Source organism: Anomaloglossus baeobatrachus, chromosome 12 (genome assembly GCF_048569485.1).
Source record: "Anomaloglossus baeobatrachus isolate aAnoBae1 chromosome 12, aAnoBae1.hap1, whole genome shotgun sequence".
NCBI classification, from domain to species: Eukaryota; Metazoa; Chordata; class Amphibia; order Anura; family Aromobatidae; genus Anomaloglossus; species Anomaloglossus baeobatrachus.
Window position 1 is genome coordinate 94,402,808 of NC_134364.1, and position 20,898 is coordinate 94,423,705.

The 20,898-nt window shown below is 48.0% G+C and overlaps 1 long non-coding RNA gene across 1 annotated transcript; it reads right to left on the reverse strand.

Moving 5' to 3' along the window:
- Positions 1–206: 206 nt before the first annotated feature.
- Positions 207–19,128, reverse strand: LOC142258370 (uncharacterized). The gene is made up of 4 exons (XR_012727755.1): positions 19,063–19,128; positions 11,304–11,423; positions 1,134–1,177; positions 207–438 (listed from the first exon to the last, which is right to left on the reverse strand). It is a non-coding gene; the product is annotated as an uncharacterized LOC142258370 (long non-coding RNA).
- Between the last annotated feature and the right edge of the window lie 1,770 nt (positions 19,129–20,898).

The window sequence follows — 20,898 nt, forward strand, 5'->3', positions numbered from 1 at the left end:
TTGTACCATTGGCACAAAAAGGGCCACATTGGTCTCCAGCATGGTGTCATCTGCTGTCTATGGATACCCAAAAAAGATTACCTAGTGCTCATGATAACTAGTCAGTTTATTGACTCTTATGGTGCTTAACTTAACATTCAGATTATGCCATGTAGGAAAAAATAAATTAAGATAATGACCCACATTTGAAAGGATTGACATGTTATTACTGTAGTAGAGTAAAATAGGAATAAGGTTAACAGTTTACATGTTTTTATTAGGAAAAGTAAATTAGGGCCACACATTGACTGTACAATAAATTCATGATTTGTACTTTTCTGTAAACAATTCTCCTCGGGGGCGTGTACGGTTTTCTCATTTACATATTATTTTTGACATTCACGACTTCCTGTGTCTAGTAAGATGAGCCATATTCAGTTCTGTGTAGACAATTTCAGCCTATAATGCAAAATCAAACATTAATCTTTGTTCTAGATTATGCATCAATTCATTCCAGGATTCTGGAAATGTGCACCACACCCCGTTAAACATTTCCCTAACAACCAACATTTCCATGTTTGGCTAGATCAGTAGTTTATTACATTAACTGGCAAGAGCCACTCTTGTAACAAGAATCTTCTGACTCATTTTTGGGTTTATGACTGTAGACGACCATCTTGATGTCCATGTTACCAAACACTACGTGGCATAGGAGAAGGCATTATCTAGATAAGAGGACCCTTTTAAAATTCAAAGCAAAACCATTTTGAAACCTAATTTGAGCACTACTTTTTTTCTCTGAGTGGTGATCAGTCCATTTCCCTGGGTCCGACAAATGGACAACTAACAACCGTTGGTGACCCCACGTGTTTCTTACAGATGAAAGACATTTTTCCTTCCTATGAGGACATATCCTGGGGAGAAAAATAGGCTACAGGAACATGTATACTAGAGCATGGCTATAATTGAAATCAGCATTAATTGTAAAACCAAGAGCATATGTGAGATTACCTACAGAACTCTCCACATTAAGGAGACGCACCTAAAGCTCTACTAGCTTTTTCTCTTGGACCAAACTCGGAAATCAGTGAGTGCATATCAAGCTACGCCTCAAAAACTGTTGCAAGGTCATCTTGGATCAAACTAAGGTTTACCTGAGGCAAAGCATCATTGTCCATAGAAACTTGACCTTTGGTACCTGAAAAATAAAAGCAATGGATAAAATCAAGTTGTCTATCTACCTTTTCAGCTGAGTTTTACTTTTCTTATTTGGAACTAATTGAATGGGATATCCATAGTTTTGGTTCACTTGGTGAGGTGGGTCCTCTAAGCCCAAGGTCTAGGTGGGTACATGGGTCATGGGCAGTGGTGCAGCGGGAAGGTGAAGTACATGGGAAATGAGTATTAGAAAAACTAGAGGCCATAAGCAAACAAGCATACAGGAGACCAGGAAGCAAGTAGTAAATGCCCTGGAGGGCACAGGCAGACAGGAGACTAAAAAATAGGTAGTAGAAACACTGGAGGACACTGGCAGATAGGAGACTGGAAAACAGGTAGTAGAAGCACTGGAAGTCAGAGGCAGACAGGAGCCTGAGAAAGCAGATAGTGGAAGTACGGGTGGATACAGGCAGATGTCGCGGGCGGAGGAGGGGACGCTGCGCTCTCCCACTGCTCAGGTCCGGCCGCTGCTGCTGCCGCTGCTGCTCGGTGGTGGCTCGAGCGGTGGGCCGGATCCCGGGGACTCGAGCGGCGTTCCTCGCCCGTGAGTGAAAAGGGTGGGGATTGATTGTGGGGATTGGATATTGTCCGTGACGCCACCCACGGTTGTGGTGAGATTGGTGACACCACCGCTGCTCTGGACGGGGATCCCGGGAGCGATGACAGGGAGCAGCCTGGATGTTAGTTCCCCCTCCGTGGGTAGGGGGGTTGGTTGTCCCGGGGCCCGGTGATGGGGTAGGGATGGTTGACAGGCGGGCTACGGGGCCTGGTGAGGTGCAGGGTCGCGGGGGCATCGATCTGCCGCACGGCACGGTGGTACTCACTCAGCCAATGATGTACACAGATTCTCCGGTAAAACAAACGGCTGGATGGACGGGTCCCACAGACGGCTGCAGTGTTTCTCCTCCTGGCAGGTTGATGGTGACTGTCTTTCCCTGCACCTGTGTAGTGTAACAGTTCCAATGGGTTCCCACCGGTAACCCCCTCCCCAGCTTGAAGGTTGCTGAAGGAGCCCTTTTTGCCCGCAGGCTCTGGCCCTGGGAACTTTAGCCTTGGCGGTGACTGTGTTTCCCTCTCTCGGTTGGACTGTTGCCTTCTGTCGGGACTTGGCTGCTGGGAAACCCAGGAGGTTCCCTTCGCTAACGGATTTGGCAAATTCACGGCGACTCCTAGCCTTGCCGGGGTCCGTAAGCCCCTGCCGGATGGTGCTGGCTTCTCTTTGCGTACCGGTCCGGTACCGCCGGGCCACCGCCCGTCCACGGTCCTTACGGCTAGCTCCAATAAGCCTCTCCTGCAGACGGTCACCACCGTCTGCCAACCTTGCTGATCCGTCCGGGCCACACACCCGGACCAACTTTAGGCTACTCAACTGTTCCCTCCTCTCACTTTCACTTCCAAACTGAACTCACTCTCTTTCCCGCCTCCAGGACTGTGAACTCCTCGGTGGGCGGGACCAACCGCCTGGCCCACCCCCTGGTGTGAACATCAGCCCCTGGAGGAAGGCAACAAGGGTTTTTGTCTGACTTCGGTGTGCCTGACCGGGAGTGTGGGGTGTGTTGGTGTTGTTCTGTGACAACCTGGCTTGTCCAGGGCGCCACACAGACAGGAGACTGGAAAACAGGTAATAGAAGCCCTTGAGGCCACAGGCAGATAGGAGAATGAAAAGCAGGTAGTAGAAGCACTCGAGGCCACACATGAACAGGGCACAGCAGCACTAGAAGTCTTAACACCACGACATAGATGTGTGTCTAGGTGATGTCACGGTATGGGGAAGTAGACGACCATGTCCATGTTACCAAACACTATGTGGCATAGGAGAAGGCATTATCTAGATAAGAGGACCCTTTTAAAATTCAAAGCAAAACCATTTTGAAACCTAATTTGAGCACTACTTTTTTTCAAACAGTGACAGGGAAGGGAATCGAAACCCTGTGTCTAAGGAAGGGAGAAATAGTGACCTCTGACCAAACATTTTGCTAGCCCTGGCTCCCCTGACCACCCTAGATAGGTTCTGCCCCTGTGCGCTGAGCAGGATACCGGACTCTGACTGACTCTAGAACTGGGTCCTAGGTGGGCAACGGATGGAATGAGCACACAGGGAGCGCACACAGAGGAAAGCACATGAACAACTTATCTCCAGGATGACTCAGGGAGAGGTACAGCAGGAAACAACAATGTTTCTTCAGATGGATATGTCGCGGGCGGGGAGGAGGGTGTCGGCACACCGCGCTCACCCCTTCTGCTCGGGTCCGGCAGCTGCTCAGTGGTGGCTCGAGCTGTGGGCCGGATCCCAGGGTTTCTCGAGCGACACTCCTCGCCCGTGAGTGAAAGGGGATTTGTGGTTGGGTGTGGGGATTGTTATAGTTCGTGACGCCACCCACGGTTGTGGTGATTGCACCACCGCTGCTCTGGATGGGGATCCCGGGGATGGTGATGGGGAGCAGCCAGGTGTTGTGTTGCCCCTCCGTGGGTAGGGGTTGGTGATCCCGGGGCCCGGTGATGGGTTGTGAGGTGCGGGGCCTGGTGGGCGCAGGGACGCGGGGGCAGCGCTGTGCCTTGCGGCACTGTGGTACTCACTCAGCCTGAGACTCGAACACAGTTTGTACGGTAAACCAAACGGCTGGTAGGACGGTCCCACAGACGGCTGCACCTGCACTCCCGGTAGGTGACGGTGATGTCCCTCTTCCTTGCACCTATGTTTGACTGATGGTAGCGGTGGATTCCCTCCGGTTACCCGCTCCCCGACTGCAATCTGGGCCGGAGGAGCTCTACACTTTGCCCGCAGGCGCTGGCCCTGAGAAACTGGTGCCTTGGCGGTGGCGGTGTCTCTCTGCTTCAGGTTGGGCTGTTGCCTTCAATCGGGACTTGGTTGCTGGGGGATCTACGTCCCCTTCACTGACGGATTCGGCAAATTTGGCGACTCCTAGCCTTGCCGGGGTCTGAGAGGCCCCTGCCCTGGTGCTGACTGTCCTTCGGAACACTGCTCCAGACCACCGGGCACACAGCCAATGGGGTCCTTCCAGGAACTTCCAAACGGTCCCCCTCCAGACAGTCACCGCCGTCTCTGACCTTGCTGTTCTGGCCCTTCACAAAGCTGGACCCTTCAGGCTTTGCACACTCTCTGCTCTGTCACCACTTCTTGCTCTCCTCCTTTACCACTTTTTCTTCCTTCACTTTCACTTCTCTGTTGTTTACTCAAGCTCGTCCCTGAGCTGACTCCTGTTCACTCTTGCCCTCCCCGGGCTACTCTTCCACTCCTTCCACTTCCTCCTCCCTGACTAGACTGCCTGGTACTTCCCGCCTCCAGAGCTGTGATCTCCTTGGTGGGCGGAGCCAACCGCCTGGCCCACCCCCTGGTGTGAATCATCAGCCTCTGGAGGAAGGCAACAAGGATTTCTGGTTAGCTGTGATGTGCCTACCTGGAGTGTGGGGTGTGGTGGTGTTGTGACCTGTGACCCCTGGCTTGCCCAGGGCGACACAGATACAAGCTGACTGTTGCATCCAAGGCCTGTATATTTTTTAACTCTATCATCGGCAAAAACTAAGCGAAAATGAAAGTATTTAAGGACACAAGGGGAAGTGGTGATGATTAACAGCTGAAAGGTGATTATATCCGCAGGGTCCTAAAGGGAAAGGAATTAATCCCAAGCAAAGAAGACGATAATGTCAGAGACCAGTTTGTGTAGCCAAATATTGCAACCTTCTACAGCTGGACACCACAGGACTGTCTCTCAAGCGTGACACACCCGTGACAGGTGAGCCTTATAAAGGGCCACGTAGTCGACCCCATGGGAGCACGCCAGGCCTCCTACGAAGCCTGACATGGAGTAGAACAGTGTTTACATGACTTGGATGAGGGCTTAGCAAAGACCTGATCTGGAACAGATGTGTAAAATCCACTTTGCTTTTTATATAAGAAGGTTTTTTTAGGCCTTTTTCTTTTTTTTTTTTTTTTTGCTGGAGAGGTTTTGAATAATGGTTGATAGAAAGAAAAAGTTTACGTCCCTTACTTACTTGGAACAGATCCTGATGAAATGTGCTTTAAACAAGGCACTGTCAAACCCAAACTAGGAATCACATCAGCCTTCCTGATTTCCTATTCTTTTGCGTATTTGTCACACTTAAATGTTTCAGATCCACAAACAAATGTAAATATTAGACATAGATAATGTCGCGGGCGGAGGAGGGGACGCCGCGCTCTCCCACTGCTGCTCGGGTCCGGCTGCCGCGGCTGCTGCGGCCTGCTGCTGCTCGGTGGCTCGAGCGATGAGCCGGATCCCGGGGACTCTAGCGGCACTCCTCGCCCGTGAGTGAAAAGGGGATTTTGTTGGGGAAGATTGTCCGTGACGCCACCCACGGTTGTGGTGATTTGTAGCACCACCGCTGCTCAATATGGGGATCCCGGGAGTGGTGATACGGAGCAGCCAGGTGTTGTGTTGCCCCTCCGTGGGTAGGGGTTGGTGATCCCGGGGCCCAGTGATGGTGTGGAAGGTGCAGAGCCTGGTGGGCGCAGGGACGCGGGGGCAGCGCTGTGCCTTGCGGCACTGTGGTACTCACTCAGCCTGAGATGTTGACACAGTTTTACGGTAAACCACACGGCTGGAAAGACGGTTCCCACGGACGGCTGCACTTGCTCTCCCAGCAGGTAACGGTGATGTCCCTCTGACCTGCACCTGATGTTTCTAAGTTGGTAGCGATGGGTTCCCACTGGTAACCCGCTCCCCGGCTTGGATATGGGCCGAAGGAGCCCTACTTTGCCCGCATACGCTGGCCCTGAGGAGCTGGTGCCCTGGCGGTGGCGGTGCTCCTCACTAATGGATGGACGGTTGTCTTCAATCGGGACTTGGTTGTTGGGGGATCGACGTCCCCTTCACTGACGGATTCGGCAAATTATGGCGACTCCTAGCCTTGCCGGGGTCCGAGAGGCCCCTGCCCTGGTGCTGACTGTCCTTCGTACACTGCTCCAGACCGCCGGCCACTACTCGACCGCGGTCCTTCCAGCAACCTCCGAGCAGTCCCCCTCCAGACGATCACCGCTGTTGCTGACCTTGCTGACCCGTCCTGCACTTAGCTGGACTCACTTCAGGCCTTTCTACGTGCACTTTTGTTCCTTTTCTTCCTTGCTCCACTACTACTTCACTTTCACTTAGCTCATTTACCACTTCCTTACTCAAGCCCTGCCTGGACTAAACTGCTTGTTTACTCCTTTCTGTCCCTAGCTGGACTGCCTGGTTCTTCCCGCCTCCAGGGCTGTGTACTCCTCGGTGGGCGGAGCCAACCTCCTGGCCCACCCCCTGGTGTGAACATCAGCCCCTGGAGGAAGGCAACAAGGATTTTGGTAGCTTTGGTGTTCCTGACTGGGATGTAGGGTGTGGTGGTGTGATGACCTGTGACCCCTGGCTTGCCCAGGGCGTCACATTCCCCCTTAGCAAAATGCAGACCGTCCGCGGGCTGCCCGTCCAACACCGGTTTTATTTTTCTGTAAAATGTAAAAATAACATGTAAAACATAACATCATCCCACAACGGGAGGCACATTTCTTAAACGTTACTAAACAGTTTTACGGGTACGGTTTCCGCTCTCTCCCACCCAAGCAACCTGGCCCTGATGCTGCCCCTAAAGCCCAGGCAGCACCCCTTGACCCACAGTCCAGCACAAGTTACCCGAGCGGGATCTGTCCTTCCCCTCCAGAGGGTAGCCACCGGTTCCTTTGGTGGCTGGGCCCCAGCCTGCTCTGCTGAGGGCCCTCTCTCCAACCTGCCTCTCCGGAGGCGGCAACTGCGGAAAACGGTACGGTAAAACAACATATTTACAAGCCATTTAACGTTTGTGGTTGCCCTGCAAGTTCACGGGCTTGTCCATGGATAGTTCCCATGCAACTTTTTAAACGGTCCCCACGGGGACAACGGTGCCGGCTCCGGCCGGTTCAATCACAAAGATAATCTGGTGAAGTACTCGGTAATCATTTTTCTTATCATTTTCAACAAACTTTTCAACTTTTAAACATGAACTCACAGGTGGTCCCAACAGGGACTGGACAACGGTGCTCCGCTGCCCTACTCCAGGCCTTCAGCTTCATCCGAGGGAGGGGGTGCAGGACTCACTCTGCTCTCCTGGCTGCCCCGCAGTTTGACATCTAGGGCAAACCACCCCCTCTCTCCGCAGTGTCGGGTGTACTGAACAATGTCTCCCGGCATTAGGTTGCAGCCTGGATGCTCCTCAGGCAGGTGGGCATTCACATCCCGTCGGGCTACAAACACTTCGGCCTCCAGGCCCGGTTCATAGATAAACCCGTAGCCCCGGCGGACATCAAACCGCCTGACCTGCCCCTCGTACAGCGGACCCCGGACACGGAACGTGGCCTGACGGAGATTCTCCTTTTCTCGGATAGCTCGGGCCACCAGCTCGGCCTTCTTCCTCTCCCTCTCTCCGATCTCCAGGCCCAGCGGTACCGGCTCCCTGTCCCAATACGGCGCTGCTGCGAGCTCCGGCGCACGGGTCGGGCCCCGCGGGACATCCTGGACGTTGCCCACTGTCAGGAATCTGGGCGGCATGTCCCGCGGTGTCTTGGCCTTGGGCGCTGCCTTACAGCAACAACCCGGCGCTACCTCAGCCGAGGTGTGGGGGATGGGCACAGGGGCTTTCCGCGGCTTGGCCTTCGGCTCGGAGCGGGTCATCGGCTCCGGCTCGGGGAACTTTTCAGAAGATGCCTCCGGTGCAGACTTCGGGGCCTTCCACGGCAACACCTCCGGCTTGCTACGGGCTCCGGCTACAGGTCGGCCCGCCGGGGCAGGCATGCTGGGTATCGCTAGCGGTTGCGGTGGCAGCGGGCCTAGTGGCGGGGTCACGGCCTCCAAGACGGGTGGCGAAGAAGGCAGTGGAGGGAGAGGGCTTGGACCGGGTCCCTCAGCCGCAGCGACCGGTCCCTCGGGGACATAGGGGCGTGGGTCACTCACCCTCCCTTCCTCCGCCTCCTCCTCGCGTCTCCACACGGTGGCTAAACCGTCCGCCATGCCGGTCTCCCACTCCTCCAAGAGGAGCTGCATCTTCACCTGCAGCCTTAGGTGGAGCTGTGCGGTCCGGATTTCCACCCACGCTGCGGTTCCCGGCGCGGGGGCCACGGTGTTTCGGGACGGCATCCACATAGCGACTTCTTCTTCCAGGAACGGAGTGACTGCAGAGTCCTGGCGTCCCTGCTTTTATAGCTGCGGTTACATGCCGCCAGCCGCCATCGCGTCCCCCTTAGCTTCTTTCCGGCCACTCCTCTATTGGGGCGGAGTTTTGGCCTTCACGCCTCTGCTACTCGAGAAGACGCTCGAGCGGGAACTTTTCGCGCCAAAGATGGCGACTTCTGGAAATTTTCAGCCGGATACCTCCGGCAGTTACAAGGCGCACCTCTACCCAATGGCAGAGCGGTAAGATCCTGTTTGTGACGCCAAGTTGTCGTGGGCGGAGGAGGGGACGCCGCGCTCTCCCACTGCTCCTTGGGTCTGGCTGCCGCGGCTGCTGCGGCCTGCTGCTGCTCGGTGGCTCGAGCGATGAGCCGGATCCCGGGGACTCTAGCGGCGCTCCTCGCCCGTGAGTGAAAAGGGGATTTTGTTGGGGAAGATTGTCCGTGACGCCACCCACGGTTGTGGTGATTTGTAGCACCACCGCTGCTCAATATGGGGATCCCGGGAGTGGTGATGCGGAGCAGCCAGGTGTTGTGTTGCCCCTCCGTGGGTAGGGGTTGGTGATCCCGGGGCCCGGTGATGGTGTGGAAGGAGCAGGGCCTGGTGGGCGCAGGGACGCGGGGGCAGCGCTGTGCCTTGCGGCACTGTGGTACTCACTCAGCCTGAGACGTTGACACAGTTTTACGGTAAACCACACGGCTGGAAAGACGGTTCCCACGGACGGCTGCACTTGCTCTCCCAGCAGGTAACGGTGATGTCCCTCTGACCTGCACCTGATGTTTCTAAGTTGGTAGCGATGGGTTCCCACCGGTAACCCGCTCCCCGGCTTGGATATGGGCCGGAGGAGCCCTACTTTGCCAGCAGACGCTGGCCCTGAGGAGCTGGTGCCCTGGCGGTGGTGGTGCTCCTCACTAATGGTTGGACGGTTGTCTTCAATCGGGACTTGGTTGTTGGGGGATCGACGTCCCCTTCACTGACGGATTCGGCAAATTATGGCGACTCCTAGCCTTGCCGGAGTCCGAGAGGCCCCTGCCCTGGTGCTGACTGTTTTTCGTATACTGCTCCAGACCGCCGGCACTACTCGACCGCGGTCCTTCCAGCAACCTCCGAGCAGTCCCCCTCCAGACGATCACCGCTGTTACTGACCTTGCTGACCCGTCCTGCACTTAGCTGGACTCACTTCAGGCCTTTCTACGTGCACTTTTGTTCCTTTTTTTCCTTGCTCCACTACTACTTCACTTTCACTTAGCTCCTTTACCACTTCCTTACTCAAGCCCTGCCTGGGCTAAACTGCTTGTTTACTCCTTTCTGTCCCTAGCTGGACTGCCTGGTTCTTCCCGCCTCCAGGGCTGTGTACTCCTCGGTGGGCGGAGCCAACCGCCTGGCCCACCCCCTGGTGTAAACATCAGCCCCTGGAGGAAGGCAACAAGGATTTTGGTAGCTTTGGTGTTCCTGACTGGGATGTAGGGTGTGGTGGTGTGATGACCTGTGACCCCTGGCTTGCCCAGGGCGTCACAATAACACAAGTAACACAAAATGTAGCTTACAAATGAAGGTTTTTATTATTAGGGAAAAAAAAATCCAAACCTACAGGACCCTGTGTGAAAAAGTTATTGCCCTCCGCTTTAAAACCTACATTCTGTGCATTTTCATATCTTTAGGAAGCTGAGTTCAATTTCCATAGCCACACCCCGGCCTCATTACTGTTACTCTTGTTCTCAATCAAAACATCAGTTAAATAGGACTTGCCTGATAAAATGATGTAGACCAAAAGATCCTCAACACCTATACATGATGTCGCGATCCAAAGAAATTCAGAAACAAATGAGAAACGAAGTGGACTATTGGGGAACCTTCTCAGGAGTGTCCGGCCAACCAAAATTACCCCAAGAGCACATTGATTGATCAAAGCGGTCATAAAAGACCCCACAACAAAATCCAAAGAACTGCAGGCCTCACTTGCTTCAGTTAAGGTAAATGTTCATGACTCCACCATAAGAAAGACACTGAGCAAAAATGGCCTGCATGGAAGAGTTCCAAGACGAAAACCATTGCTATCAAAACGAACATAAAGGCTCGTCCCAGTTTTGCCAGAAAATATCTTAATGATCCCCAATACTTTTGGGAGAATACTATGTGGACTGACAAGACAAAAAGTTATTTTTTGGAAGGTATATGTCCCATTACATCTGGCATAAAAGTAACACAGCATTACAGAAAAGGAACATAATACCAACAGTAAACTATGGTGGTGGTAGTGTGATGGTCTGGGGCAGTTCTGCTGCTTTAGGACTTGGAAGACCTTGCTGTGGTAAATGGATCCATGAATTCTGCTGTCTACTACAAAATCCTGAAGGAGAATGTCCGACCATTTGTTCGTGACCTCAAGCTGAAGCGCACTTGGGTGATGCAGCGGCACAATGATCCAAAACACCCCAGTCCACCTCTGAAGGCTTAAGAAAAACAAAATAAGACTTTGGAGTGGTCTAGTCAAAGTCCTGACCTTAATCGGATTGAGATGCTGTGACATGACCTTAAAAAGGAGGTTTATACTCGGAAACCCTTCAATGTGGCTGAATTACAACAATTCTGCAGAGATGAGTGGCCAAAATTCATCAAGCGCATTGTAAAAGACTCATTGCCAGTTTTTGCTAATGCTTGATTGCAGTTGCTGCTGCTAAGGGTGGCTCAACCAGTTATTAAGTTTAGGGGGCAATCACTTTTTCACACAGGGCCCTTTAGGTTTGGATAATAAAGACCTTCATTTATAAATTACATTTTGTGTGTACCTGTGTTATCTTTCTTCAATATTTAAATTTGTTAGCTAATCTGAAACATTTAGGTCTGATAAACATGCAAAAGAATAAAAAATCAGGAAGTGGACAAAAACTTTTTCCCACTACTGTATAAGATGCTTTATTTTGTATGTGTTACCTTTGAGCTTGAAGGTCCTGATGAGATGAAGAGACAACGTCAGCAGTAGTAACATCCCAGAAATGAGCACCGGTATCAGGAAGGCTTGACACTTATGCGTGAGATATCCATGTATTTCCGCTGTAAAGGACAACTTTGATGATGTTAATATGCAAGAAAAATGATAAGTACATAACATTTCTATTCAAATTTTTGCCCATTAACCTCAGTTATCATTAAGAATCTGATCATTGATGGCTATAATGTGGAATGCACCCTAGTCATCATCAAAGAGATTATCCCTAAGCCACTACAAGTCTAAATCAGCAGTAAGCTCTGTCTGAAAAGGATCTCCAATGAGCACATTAGTTAATATGCCTTTTTTTGGCTTTTTAATAGGCTGGGATTCCCACAATGTGTCTTGTTTCCCAACCTATGGTACTGCCTCTGTCTACATCTAAATCCCAACCAGACCTCACACCACACCCTGTCAGACACACCAGTGGGCTGCTGAGCTGGAATAGGGCCGCCCACCTAGGGGTCAAGCAGACTGGCGGGAGGGAAATAGAAGGGGAACAGTCGTAGCTCTCGAGTAGTGAGGAGCTAGGGGAGTGTGTGACTCCCTGGGAGTTAGAAGTTGGGTCGTAGACGGTGGTCTGGGTCCGGAGGAGTCAGAGACCCGGTCGCAGGGGATTGGAGGATGGTCAACAGCTTGAGTCTAATAACCGGTCCGGAACCGAAACCACGGCGGGGTACTGGACCCTAGGTCGGGGAGTAGCTTTAGGCAACCCGGCAATTAACCTGCGGAGGATAGTGACTTTATGGACTGTCCCCAAGAAGCTCAGAGATCAGGGACACTAGCGCAACGAGGGGGATAGGGTTTTCCAACCCACGCAGCCCACAGAAATCCAAGCGTGAGCCCTTGAGAGCACAGCTCCACTACCAACAAGTAGGGAGCGGGGCCCAGACAGCTTTACGCCAACGGTCCACGAGAACACTTCTAATTTTTGCACGGAGGCAGGCTCCAGACCACCCCGCAGTACTATAGGGGACGAATACCCGGACGGGCTCCCCCAAGAGGGCAGCGGCACCCAGAGACTTGGTTTCCCTTGTTGTCAGAGTCTGCTTTGCTGTCGCATCATCGCCAACACTGCCTGAGTGAATACATGGTCCTCCCCTGCTCCCAACCAGCCCTACACCAGCATTCCACCATCCAGAGTCCCGGGGCCTCCCCTACCCGTGGAGGGAACGTCATCTGGTTGCCCCACTCCATCTCCCCCGGGTACTCCCATCGGCAGCAGCTTTACTCCCCTTACCGCGAACCACAGGTTGCGTCACAAACTCTTATCCCCTGTAAACACTCCCTTTACATTCGAGTGGCCACAAGCCCCCGGGTTCGGAGACCCTCAAGCCACAGCAGACCCCTAGATCTGAGTGGTTCGACCGTTGTAGGGGCGGCACAACTACACACATAGGGATGTATTCCTATATATTATATTGAGTCATTACACACAGAGGGATATATTCCTATATATTATATAGAGTCATTACACACAGAGGGATCTATGCCTATATATTATATAGAGTCAATACACACATAGGGATGTATTCCTATATATTATATAGAGTCATTAGACACAGAGGGATCTATTCCTATATATTATATAGATTCATTACACACAGAGGGATCTATTTCTATATATTATATAGAGTCATTGCCTTGAGCAGCCGTTGGAGGGTGAATATGTCTGCACTCGATGCAAGCATGTTGCGTATTTGGAAGCCAAGGTAACTGATCTAAATAAGCAGCTTGCAACACTCAGGGGCATTGCAAACCTGGAGAGCAGTTTAGAGCTCACTGAGCTTTCTCTGGCTGGGGCCAGTAATATGGAGAAGGGTGGAGGTGGAGAAGATCAGGACCCAGAGGTAGGTAGTTGGGTAACAGTTAGAAGAAGAGGTAGGGGGAAAAGTGTCAGGGAGCCTAGTCCTGACCTGGCACAACCTAGTAAATATGCCTGTTTGGCTGATATTAGGAATGAAGGGCCAGGACTAGGGTCACTACAGCAGGACGTTGCTCCTAGCAACCAGGAAAACAACTCCTGTAGGAAGGAGGGAAATAGGAGTGCAGCAAAGCCCAGACAGATGTTAGTGGTAGGGGACTCTATAATTAGGCGGACAGACAGGGTCATCTGTCGCCGAGACCGTGAATGCCGAACAGTGTGTTGTCTGCCGGGTGCTCGGGTTCGGCATATTGCGGATCGGATAGACAGATTGCTGGGTGGGGCTGGGGAAAATCCAGCGGTCATGGTGCACATTGGTACTAATGACAAAGTTAGAGGCAGGTGGAAGGTCCTTAAAAATGATTACAGGGAACTAGGAGAGAAGCTGAAGTCCAGGACCTCCAAGGTGGTGTTTTCAGAAATACTACCAGTGCCACGAGCGTCACTAGAAAGACAGCGGGAGCTTAGGTAGATAAATACGTGGCTTAGAAATTGGTGCAGGAAGGAAGGGTTCGGGTTCATGGAGAACTGGGCTGACTTCTCAGTCGGCTACAGGCTCTACGGTAGGGACGGGCTGCACCTCAATGGGGAAGGTGCAGCTGTGCTGGGGGAGAATATGGTCAGACGGATGGAGGAGCTTTTAAACTAGGATCTGGGGGGAGGGAGGGTAGTGGAGCAAAAAAGGGGATAGATAGAGCAGATAGAGACAGTGAGATAGTAGGGGTCAATGAAGGATTAGGGGGGATGGGACATGCAAGGAAGGTAGGGAGGCTAGGAGTAATAAAGGTGTTAATAGGATTAAATGTCTTCTGGCAAATGCAAGAAGTCTTGCAAACAAAATGAATGAAGTGGAGACTCTTATGTCAACCATGGATTATGATGTGGTCGGCATTACGGAAACCTGGCTGGATGAAAGCCATGACTGGGTGACAAACATACAGGGTTATAGTACATTTAGGAGGGACAGGAAAGACAAAAAAGGTGGTGGGGTGTGTATATTTATCAAATCTAACCTAAAACCTGTGTTGAATGATGACATTGGGGGGAACTGCAACAATGTAGAGTCAGTATGGGTAAATGTACATGGGGAGGGGAATAATGGAAAAATGCTAATTGGAGTTTACTATAAGCCTCCTAACATACCTGAACAAATAGAGGGTAAAATGCTGGAACAAATTGAAAAGGCAGCTAATAATAATAATAATAATAATAATAATCGGGTTCTTATTATGGGGGATTTCAACTATCCAGACATACAGTGGGACATAGAATCTTCTGGTTGTGCTAAAAGCTGGAAATTCTTATCTACCATTCAAGACAATTACCTCTCTCAGATGGTAGATGAACCGACGAGGGGAGATAATTTGCTAGATTTGGTCCTGTCAAATAGACCGGAGACAATTTCAGATCTACAGGTCCGGGAGCACTTGGGCACCAGCGATCATAATATGGTAAGCTTCAACGTAATATTCAATAAAACATTTCAAAGGGGAAATGCTAAAACCTGGAATTTTAGGAAAGCTGATTTCAACAAATTAAGGGAAGAGCTTAAATGTGTAGATTGGGACAAAGTCATGGTACCTGGGGATACTGAACATAAATGGAGAAAGTTTAAGGATATACTGCTAGAGTCCTGTAAAAAACTTATACCCTCTGGTAATAAAATGTCCCGGAATAAAAAGAAACCACTATGGATAAATAAGACTGTACAAAGTATAATAAAACAAAAACAAAGGGCGTTTAAAATCTTGAAGGCTGAGAATACAGAAATAGAATTTCAGGAGTATAAAGATATCAATAGGCAATGCAAAAAAAGAAATCAAACAAGCAAAACTAGCTACTGAAACAAAAATCGCCAATGACATTAAAATAAATCCCAAAATCTTTTATAAATACATTAATGGCAAAAGGAAAACAAAGGATAGTATTAGCCCCTTAAAATATAATAACAAGTTAGTTATAGAGGACAAACAAAAGACTGAGATATTAAATAGGCATTTCTCATCTGTGTTCACCAAGGAACTGACTGTACCAGGCATCATTCAACAAGTGAAAAATCAAAGTTCACCACCCGTTATAATTAAATTAACACAAGAAGAAGTACGCCTACGTCTGAGTAAATTAAACATTGACAAATCCCCAGGGCCAGATGGCATTCATCCACGAATATTGAGGGAATTGAGCTCTGTAATTGACAGACCGCTGTATCTTATCTTTTTAGACTCGCTTGTAACAGGGTTGGTGCCTCAGGATTGGAGGATTGCTGATGTGGTACCGATATTTAAGAAAGGTAAGAGGGTAGATCCAGGCAACTACCGTCCAGTAAGCCTGACATCAGTAGTATGCAAAGTTTTTGAGGGCATTTTAAGGGATGACATGCAAAAATATGTTGCAGAAAATAATATAATAACTGACAGAGAGCATGGATTCATGAAAGATAAATCATGTCTAACCAACCTGTTGGGGTTCTATTAGGGGGTAAGTGCAAACCTGGATATTGGTAATGCAGCTGATGTGATTTATTTGGACTTTGCAAAGGCATTTGATACTGTACCACATAATAGCCTTATACTAAAGCTCCAGAAGCAAGGACTAGGGGAAACTATATGCAACTGGGTAAGGAATTGGCTAAAAGATAGGAAACAAAGAGTATTCATAAATGGAACATTCTCTAAATGGGCTGCAGTCAGCAGTGGGGTGCCGCAGGGATCTGTGCTAGGACTGATTCTGTTTAATCTCTTTAATAATGACCTTGTGGATGGGATTGATAGTAAAGTGTCAGTCTTTGCTGATGACACCAAACTATGTAGGATATTAAAAACTGGCCTTGATAGTACAATATTACAAAAAGATCTGGCAAGATGTCATAATGGGCAGATACTTGGCAAATGAGATTTAATGTTGATAAATGTAAAGTAATGCACCTAGGACGTAGTAATCCTATAACTGCGTATACATTAAATGGAAGTAAACTCGGGACTACAGAACAGGAGAAGGACTTGGGTATTCTCATTACAAATAAGCTGAGCAGCAGCACTCAATGTCAAGCAGCAGCTGCTAAAGCAAACAAGATTTTAGGGTATATAAAAAGAGAGATTAGATCCCGTGATCCCAACGTATTGTTACCCCTCTATAAATCACTTGTAAGGCCACATCTGGAATATGAGATTCAGTTTTGGGCTCCACATTTTAAAAAGGACATTCAGAAGTTAGAGTCAGTTCAAAGGCGGCTAACTAGATTATTACAAGGAATAGAGGCCGCCCGTATGATATGAGAGGTTGAAAAAGTTAGATATGTTTAGCTTAGAAAAAAGACGTCTCAGAGGAGATCTCATTTCTATGTATAAATACATGTGTGGTCAACATAAAGGACTGGCACATGACTTATTTTTTCCGAAGACAATACTAAGGACCAGGGGGCACTCACTGCGAGTGGAAGAAAAGCGATTCCGGCAGCTAAATAGGAAAGGGTTCTTTACAGTTAGAGCAGTCAGACTGTGGAATGCCGACCACAAGAGGTAGTAATGGCAGATACTATAACAGCTTTCAAAAAAGGGCTGGATGATTTCCTCACTACACACAACGTTGTTGGTTATAAATCACTTTGTGACCAAATGTAGAACTGGTGGAGGAAGGGTGAACTAGATGGACCTAGGTCTTTTTTCAACCTTAGTAACTATGTAACTATGTAATTACACACAAAGGGATCTATTGCTATATATTATATAGAGTCACTACACACAGAGGGATCTATGCCTATATATTATATAGAGTCATTGCACACAGAGTGATCTATTCCAAGTGTTTATTTCTGTTCATGTTGATGATTATGGCTTACAGCAAATGAAAACCCAAAAGTCATTATCTCAGAAAATTAGAATATTATATAAGATCAACTGAAAAAATGACTTTAAACTCAGAAATGTTGGCGCCTACTGAAAAGTCTGTACAGTAAATGCCTCAATACTTGGTCATGTCCTTTTGCATGAATTACTGCATCAATGCGGCAATGTGGCATGGAGGCGATCAGCCTGTGGCACTGCTGAGGTGTTATAGAAGCCCAGGTTGCTTTGATCGCAGCCTTCAGCTCGTCTGCATTGTTGGCTCTGGTGTCTCTCATAGATTCTCTATGGGGTTTAGGTCAGGTGAGTTTGCTGGCCAATCAAGCACAGTGATACTGTGGTTAGTAAACCAGGTATTGGTACTTTTGTCAATGTGGACAGGTGCAAAGTGCTGCTTGAAAATGAAACTTCCATGTCCAAAAAGCTTGTCGGCAGAGGGAAGCATGAAGTGCTGTAAAATTTCCTGGTAGACGGCTGCGCTGACTTTGGTCTTGATAAAACACAGTGGACCTACACCAACAGATGACATGGCTCCCCAAACCATCACTGATTGTGGAGACCTCACATTAGGCCTCAGCAGCTTGGATTGTGGCCTCTCCACTCCTCCTCCAGACTCTGGGACCGCGATTTCCAAATGAAATACTAAATTTATTTTCATCTAATAACAACACCTTGGACCACTGAGAATAGTCCAGGTCTTTTTCTCCTTGGCCCAGGTAAGACACTTCTGCCGCTGTCTATTGGTCATGAGTGGCTTGACACAAGTAATGCAACAGTTGTAGCCCATGTCCTGCATACGTCTGTGTGCGGTGGCTCTTGAAGCACTGACTCAAGCAGCGTCCACTCCTTGTGAATCTCCACCAAATTTTTGAATGACCTTTTCTTAACAATCCTATCAAGGCTGTGGTTATCCCGGTTGCTTGGGCACCTTTTTCTACCACACTTTTTCCTTCCACTTATCTTTCCATTAATATGCTTGTATACAGCACTTTGTGAACAGCCATCGTCTTTAGCAATGACTTTATGTGGCTTACCCTCCTTGTGGAGTGTGTCAATGACTGCCTTCTGGATATCTGTCAAGTCAGCAGTCTTCCTAATACTTGTACAGCCTACTGAACCAGACTAAGGGACCATTTTAAACGCTTAGGAAGCCTTTGCAGGTGTTTTGTGGTAATTATTCTAATTTATTGAGATAATGATTTTTGGGTTTTCATTCGCTGTAGGACATAATAATCAACATTAACAGAAATAACCAATTGAATTAGATCCCTCTGTGTGTAATGACTCTATATAATTTGTGTTTTCCTTTTTGTATTGAATTACTGAAATATATAAACTTTTTGATAATATTCTAATTTATTGAGATTCACTTGTATCTCTACGGATTCCCCCATAACCAGATGAGTTGGGCAGCTGGCCATTCACATATTTTCAATTATAAAAGTAAAGTCACTGCCTAATACTTCTCTCCTCCAACATCATCTGCCATTTGGGAGGTCCTTATGCATGTTAGGTGGTTAGCCAGTCCTTCTGAAGACCATATGCTTATCCCACTTTTTTTCTACTGTTCATATTGTCGTTTAGATGTGTTCCTACTTACAAAATTAGATTTGAGAAAGAAAAGAAGATCCAAGACCTCAAAAACAATATAAAATGTAGGTAACTATGGAAAACAAAAGGGGCTACCTGTGGGAATGTGGCATCTACAAATACAAATCTAACCAAGAAACAAAAAAATATCCTTAGAACTAACCCTTAATTGACATATTTTTTACCTTTCCACCATTATATCTGTTTGACCAGAACGTAAGAATGGTTTTGTGTACTGAAAGAAAATGACACCTAAATTGGCTTCAATTTGTATTATATACACTTCATAGTTAAATATTTTAGTTATTTTGTAAGGAATTCCAGATCCAGGATGCATTATTACTTTACCTTTTTCTGGTATTACCCAATGAACACCGATAGGAGATGATAGAATCCAAACTTCACAGATGATCTTCTGCCCGGGGTTCCAGTTGTCTCCAGGCAGTGAGATGAAATTCATTATTGTCCGTATCCCATTTGATTCCCTTTTAGAGATTGTCCGGCCCCTGTGTTGTCTTCTGGAAATATTCCAGGTAATATGAATTGTATCACGAGCCTCATGTACCACACAAGCCAGTTGAATGAAGCTGTGAGTACGCAAAGGCTGAAGAGAAGAAAGAATATGGATCGAGTTTCGAGAAGTGGACCTGTCTACACAAGGAATAGAAACTGCTTTAAATATGTCTAGTTGTGATAATGAGATAAAAACACAATAATCTTGTATTTATAGATATAATAATTTGCTTTTACAAAATGACATCATCCCCTACTGTGATATTTGCACAGGCAAAGGAGAGTTACTTGGTATCTATGTGGGCTTTGTGACCAGGCATGTATACGTTAGGGTAATAGGTTTTTCCTGGACTTTGGTATACAGGTAGTCCTCGACTTACGACGATGATCCGTTCTCACGCGGCGTCGTAAACTGAATTTCGATGTAAGTCGGACCATACGTTCATACAGTACTGTACCATAATAACAGTACAGTACTGCAAACACTTAGCTTAGGAGGCAGTTGCAGAAGGTGCTGGAGATACTGGGGCCGGTATCAGATGAGTCTGGCTTACATTTGGGAGCCATAATGAAGGGTGTTATGGCGTGCAGAAGACTCGTTTTCCTCTGTACAGCACTGGACTAGAGCGTCGTATAAAGCGTCGTAACCACGAAATGATGTAACTCGAGACCGTTGTAACCCGAGGACTACCTGTATATGAATACCAAATACAAATTCAGCTCCCAACAAATGCACCAAAAGGTCTGAAAGTCATTGGAGGAGCAAAACTCTGTGCATTGTGCAATGTGCAACCTCCATGATACTTGTATTGGTGGGAGATGGTACCAATTCCGGTGCACTGTGACCTTCAATCAGCAGATCATGGAGGTGCAGAGAGTTGGATCCACAATAATCTTCTACTGATAACCTACAGTATATGAGATCTAAACTGAAAACTAAAGCTCCCATGTTGATTTATTCATGTATAATTAATAACTTGTAATGATTTTTCCATTTCTTACCTCCAACATTCAGATATGATCCGTTTCCAAAAATGTAATTATCAACAAACATAAATGCACAGAAGTAAACCCCTGAGTCATTGGGTTGACCATTAGATATGGATAATTTAGAGATGCCTTTTTCATATTTACAGGTATATTTGTGTCTATCATTATCACTAGAGCATGATTTCACTAACAGAGGACGTTCATCCAAGATCCATTTCCTTTGATACCAGGCAATCTGATGACCTTGATCCGAATCTTCCCTGGACACACAGGGAATGACTGCAGTGGAGTTAACTTCGGCTGATATAACATTTGGTGGCTGATATAAGACTAAGTGACCAGTGATCACTGAAAGACACAAGAGTCAATGCTTAATAAGTCACAGCACAGTCCAAAAATGGTAAAAAAAAAGAATCAGAGATCACGGAACGTCTGCCAGACCACTGGAGAAGAAACCTAAACCATAACACAGTACAGAAATAATAATACATCACTAGAGAAAAAACTATTGAAGAATAGGCCTACACAAATTGACCTGCAGGTATGGATGATATAAACTGCATGAAGAAAAAGCGTTCCCTCAAGATCCCACCTACAGGAACATTGACGACCTCCCATTTTATATCCATACTCAATGATATGGAGTGGGCCCCTCTACAAATATAACATCTTTCTCTTCTG